Source organism: Pollicipes pollicipes, unplaced genomic scaffold (assembly GCF_011947565.3).
Source record: "Pollicipes pollicipes isolate AB1234 unplaced genomic scaffold, Ppol_2.1 Scaffold_7262;HRSCAF=8765_pilon_pilon_pilon, whole genome shotgun sequence".
Lineage (NCBI taxonomy): Eukaryota > Metazoa > Arthropoda > Thecostraca > Pollicipedomorpha > Pollicipedidae > Pollicipes > Pollicipes pollicipes.
In genome coordinates this window covers 13613272-13619271 of record NW_023597055.1, presented here as the reverse complement: position 1 = coordinate 13619271, position 6000 = coordinate 13613272, and the positions used below count along the sequence as shown (strand labels likewise).

Sequence of the window (6000 nt, the reverse complement as noted above, 5' to 3'; positions counted from 1 at the left end):
TGGTAGACCGCAGCAGCCGGACCGCACCGCCTCCGCACCACCTGCCCCCCCCCCTCCCCCCCGCTCCACCCGTGTGAGATGCCGTTTGGCAGCGGATCAGGCCTGTGATGGATGATGCCCGGTTTTACCGCCGCCCGGCCGGCCTGTTTGTGTAATGGCGCCAGCCAGCATTGATTACCGTTTACGCGCGGCACGGGCGGCCGAGAGGATCCGCTGGCTGACGACGGACGGCTGTTTGTGCAGCGGCGTCAGAGTGACAAGGGGGTGGCAGGGGTGCTGCTCCTCGCCCCGACGCTGAAGGATGGGCGCGGGCCGCACGGCGCGTCGGACAGATGAACTCCAGATCGAGGGGCTGCGGGCTCGATTCCCGTCTCAGAACTTCCACGGAAACTGTGCGGGTTCAGTAAGGTGCGGCGATGCTGCTGACGGCAGCGATAGGACGTTCCAGCGGAAAACCTAATAACTGTGACCAGTCAGATGAAACGCAGCGAAAAGTGTGGTAAGCTGGCGAACGATGTAAAAGCGCCTTGCTCTTGTGTAACAGCGAAGTGGTGTGCCTCAGGTGGATGGCGGCCGGTGCGTCAACTCCGTGCGGACGTCAGGGGGTGTGAGCCACCCGTAGGGGTCGGTAGGTCGGTGTGACCTCAGGTAGGTAGGTCGGAATGTCGGTAGGCTATTCATGAACGCAAGGGACCGATGCACATGGGTGTTGTTTTGTTGTCAAAGTTTTGTTGCCGCGACATTCCACAGCCGGCGTCTACGACTGGGAAGAAGGCGGACCCTCGGCATACTCACTCATGAGAGCCTTTGCACAGCTTTTGCTTCCACCAGTCCAGTCGAACAGACCGTTTCATCTACTTTCATGAGCTTGAGTCTCGCCAGGCCTGAGTTGACTGGCTCTGGCCTGCAGCGTCCGGACCTGAGCATAATTAGTTGTCATCAACGCCTCAGTTTTGTGCGACCCCGGCTGCCGGCCACCGGGCCGCAGAGTTGGGGTCGGCCAACAGGCTCCATCGTCATCACCTCATCACCCCTCCCCCCTCCCCTGTGGTGCCTGGCACGGAGGTGTAGTGGAGAGGGGAGGGACGTGGACGGCGTCGTAGTTACAGTTGGGAGCGGCCGTGCGAGCGTTGCATGACGCTCCAGAATATCCAGCAGGAATGAGGTCGCATGCTTCCGTGAAAAGGGCTGTTTCCGAGCCTATGAGGTTAAGGCTGGCAAAAGCCCTCTGCTCACTGTGATACAACAGAGTGCTGTCCAGTAGGACACAACGCGAAAAGTGTCTTTCGTCTATCCTGTTCACTTGAGGACTAAGCGTCAGTCATGGTGATCGAACTTGCCGTTCAATTCATCCATAAATTGTTTCGTGATGCGGTATAAGATGAAGTCTCACTGTTTAACAGTGGATTGATGAAATGGCGACATAGGACCACAGTGATGCGCATGTGAACGCCAACAATATCATACGAAGGTTTGCTTCTCCTCGTGTCCACTCGCCCACCATCTGCGGTCCTGGAACGCGCGGTCCATGCTTCTTGTCTATTCCGGTGATCAGGTAACACGATAGCCCCGCCGACTCAGGTTATGGTCTTTTCGTGACGATGACTCGCTTCGCCCTGTCTCTTTGAGCTTTGCCCTCCAATGCAACTTGAGGCTCGGACGTTTCCGCCGTGCATGATTCAGAAGCTATTAATTAGTGCCTTTGTGGGCTCCCGCTTCAAATAAAGCCGTCGCTGTCTGCTGTTGGTCATTATAAATTCGGACGACGAGCCGGACGGCCGGTTGGCTGCCCGGATTCCTAAGTCCTTACACTCGGCGGGAATATTAATGAGACAGGTGTGCTGTTGTTGCTCGACATTATTGAACCAGTAGGAGCTGTGGCCGTTGCCGATGCGTAGTGGCGCTTCGAAAAGGATCGGGAGCTGTGAGAGCGCATTGAAACCCTGACAAGATAGGGCCTCGCCTCGATAGGGCGCTCAGTGCGGGCAGTGCAGGTTGATTCCTTCCGTGCACAGCAACGTGATGACAGTGTCCAGCAGCCAGCTGGGGAAAATACAGCGAACCTGCCACCAGGGTACTTGACGGATTTCATTTTCAGAAAGCGGTCCAGTCCAGTCCAGCTAGTCCATATCAAATCCAACCGCCAGTCTACCTGCTTTTCTCAGATTGTTCAACCCAGTCCGGTTCGGTCCCGCTTAGCAGAATATTTTCTCAAGTCCACACGTCCCATTTTGCTTCCACTGAGCGGACTTTTTAAATTTCAGTAGTAAGTTTGGTTCATTTCAACACCTTAAATTTCCTTAGTTGCTTATTTTCATTGGACATCATGTGCAAAAGGTTGCTGTAAGCCAGTGGAAGCTAAGATACTTAAAACAGCTTGTTGTCTGTTGGGATTGCAATGTTGCATGAACATCAAAACAAGCAAGTTTCATTAAATTATTAATAATATCACCAGTATCTTGACCAATGATTCACAGGCACCACTACAATGCAGGCGCCAGAGTTGCTTCTGGTCTCAATAACACAAAATGCATCAGCGCATTGTCTAATAATTTCAGACTCCAGGTCAAATGAAACATGTCTTCACATACCACTCGACAGTGTCAGCAGTAACTAGTTCACAAGCTCAGGATGACGGCCACCTAGCGCGCTCTCTGAATAAATAAAACGACCCCCGCACTTCGTATATGGTAATTCATGTGTGTGTGACCTTTCTCGGACACACCAAATTTTGAAACGACCTCAACTGCGACCGTTATTTCCCGCTACATAACCTGCTGCGTCAAAACTACAAACAACGCGCGCAATTGTCCACTGATATGACGCAGGTGGTGACCTGCCGGATCAGCTGCCCAAATTTTTTAAATCCAATTTTCTGATTCCAGTTCTCCTGAATAGCATGGATTGCGGATGAATCCTCCCAGAGGATTCATCCGCAATCCGCGGATTGATCCAATCCGTTTAGTGCTTTACCGGAGATCGCCATTTGCCCTGAAGGTCAGCAGATATAGACGCATCAACATTCATCCATGCATGCATAGATCATGTATCTTATCACATCCATCGCATCTTTGCCCATATTGATATACTAATATATCTTGATATTATCGTTATTCATCTGTATGCTATTTGTATGCATCTTTAGCTCACTTTCCTCCGTGCTGTGCTACTTTAATCTGTCCGTATTTTGTCTCAATATGCATTTACGTTATCTTAACACATATTAGTCACGCAGCTTACGACGAACGCTGAGTGTGGTACAAGCAAATGTTTGCTTTCGAAATTAACGCACAAAGCTAAATTGAACTTATCAGAATAACTCTGAGATGGATGCGTTTTGCCTATCTGCTTTATGAAATAGACTTAAATGCAGGCACCACCGAGATTCGAACTCGGGATCTCCTGTTTACTAGACAGGCGCTTTAACCAACTAAACCATGGCGCCGATAATATGTTGTTAGACACGCGACCGAGAAGAAAATCGCCATGTGACCCATATCCAGCTCTACATATTTACCTGTTGGCCATTTTTTTGTCAGTTTTTTCCACAAGTAGCTTCTGCCTGTTAGTTGGACCGTTGGAAACGGTCCAAACCGGCTGGCAGGAACCGTGTCAGTCGGTTACTGGCAACTCTAGCACTTCCACTTTGGGGGTTGCCGTTGACAGTAAAGGTCAATACGGCCAGTCTAGAGACGGAACTTTTTCCCAAATGTCAGCCTCCTGCACCTCCAGGCTGTACAAAATGTCAGCCTCCTGTACCTCCAGGCTGTACAAAATGTCAGCCTCCTGTACCTCCAGGCTGTACAAAATGTCAGCCTCCTGTACCTCTAGACTGTACAAAATGTCAGCCTCCTGTACCTCCAGGCTGTGCAAAATGTCGGCGTTCTGTACCTCCAGGCTGTACAAAATGTCAGCCTCCTGTACCGTACTTTATAACTGCATTGTGTTTGACAGCGCGCTATTTCCTGGAAGTGCTCAAAGCCGAAATATCAGCAAAAAGGCATCATATTGCTTGCCTGAATTTGGACGCACAAAGGTCCGCCTCGTCTGGCCACAACCCGGTCAAAAGCTCGCGAGCTCTTGTGAGTCAGATGTGACGAGATGACGGATCGAAAAGCTACGACCTTAATAACACCACCCCATGGGAGGCGAGTGCATCACGCAAAGGAAACCTCATCCAAAGACCTCTACGGGCAATCAAAGGCGCTACCCCAGCATCCATCATCAGACCCGTCACTGCGCGAAGCTCGTAGAATGATTACTTGTTACGGATGGACGTCGGAACACTTGTTTCATTGTGTACAAAGTAACTTATCTACGACCCCCGCGGGGGTTACCAGTTTTTCAGGCCAGCGCGAGGCTCCTGAGTCCCTCCGCTACTCTCTCCGATGTCAGCTTATTCTGGGGCGGCAGCCGGAACTCGCCGGCCTGACAGGAACTGCAGACATTTCCGCCTATTTTTAATGTAAATGAGCAATGCTTTTTCCGTACTCCGAACCTAATTTTGTTTGATATGGAAATAGCCATCAGTCAGTTCGGGCGAGTAATTTACTTAGCATATCAAAGGGCAGAGTGCTTGTGTTTTTGAGGAAGTTCGTTGCAGAAATCTCAACGGAAAGAACATAAAATGAAAGTCAGCAAGCGTGACAGACTTCTGCTGAAATTTACATCACTGGCTGTTCGAGGTCAGGAAAATGATCTAAATCTGACCACAGCAAATTGATACAAGTTGTGCAGCGGACCACAAACACTGATGACTGATCACTGTAGCCGTTGCCGTTATTTTTCTCAAAATGTTAATCCCATTTATGGCGCGGGTCCAGTTCTCTTTGTTATCATGGATATCATTAAATCACTTGTTATTTTTATGAATATTATTATTATTGTGGATATATGTATCTAATTATCATGGATATCATTGATTATGGATATTATTCGGCCGACTTCTGGTTTTCCTATCTGTTGTTGTCCGGGAGCTGCAGATTTGCAGCGTTCTCGGGAGATGGGGCTATATGGTGTCACCTGTTTCTCACCCTGGCAAGAAGGCGGGCACGGCGGGGAATCGATCCCCGTACCTTTAGTTTCCCAGGCGTGCAGTTAAATCGCCGCGCTACCGACACCTACCCTTATACCATTGCCATACCTCTCCACCTAAAGTGATGAAACCCCATGACTTCTTCTAACCACCAGTTCTGCAGAGACTGACAAACTGAGGACCCCATATTGCCGCCCGCTGCCCCAGTCATAATTCATGGGGGGGGGGGGGGGCATGTGAGAACAAATCGCGGTCGTCATAACCCGTTAGTTCATACTTTGTAGCTTGATCGGCTAGCTATTTTTGCATGATGTTTATATGATAATATATGACGATATCATGTGATGTTTTATTATAGCGATCACATGCTCCATACCAAGTGCACACATGTTGTGCAGGTGAGTTAATAAGGTGGCAGTGATGGATCGAAGTAACGGTATTGTGGGGATGATAGTTCAGATTTCGGTATGGACGATTTAAAACGGGCAGATTATGAAAGGGTGTGTCCTCACACTTGCGTCGGCTTTTGAACTGACATGGCAATCTTGAAGACAAGTCGATGCAGTTCACAATCCTTCCCTTCTTAGGACCAAAAACCGTCCAGTTTCTGAGCTACGCGTCCGCGAAGATGAGCAGTCTATTTCGGAGAGTCTATTTCAAGGTCACCCAGACACCTTCGACGCCATAATAGCGTCTTTCAAATTTCCACATTGCATTACAATGGATTTATTGACGGTATCATTCATGACATCTTATTAGTAATGTATTAAGCATATTTCTAGTCAACAATGGGTAGCAGTTGCATCAGTACCTGAATTAAGAAAACTTTTGAGCCTGACCTTGACCTTAACTGGGTCATTCAGGGTTTTCCGGAACATCACGATCTTCCTCATCGCCGGCAAAAAAACCATCTCTCGTACGAAACGATCCCAAGCGGTGCTGTGGCCACCTATGACATCTGGCAC

General features: G+C 49.3%; 1 non-coding gene across 1 annotated transcript; it reads right to left on the bottom strand.

The window, feature by feature from the left end:
* Positions 1 to 3371: 3371 nt before the first annotated feature.
* On the bottom strand, positions 3372 to 3445 carry TRNAT-AGU (transfer RNA threonine (anticodon AGU)). The gene has a single exon. It is a non-coding gene; the product is annotated as a tRNA-Thr (tRNA).
* Positions 3446 to 6000: the final 2555 nt, after the last annotated feature.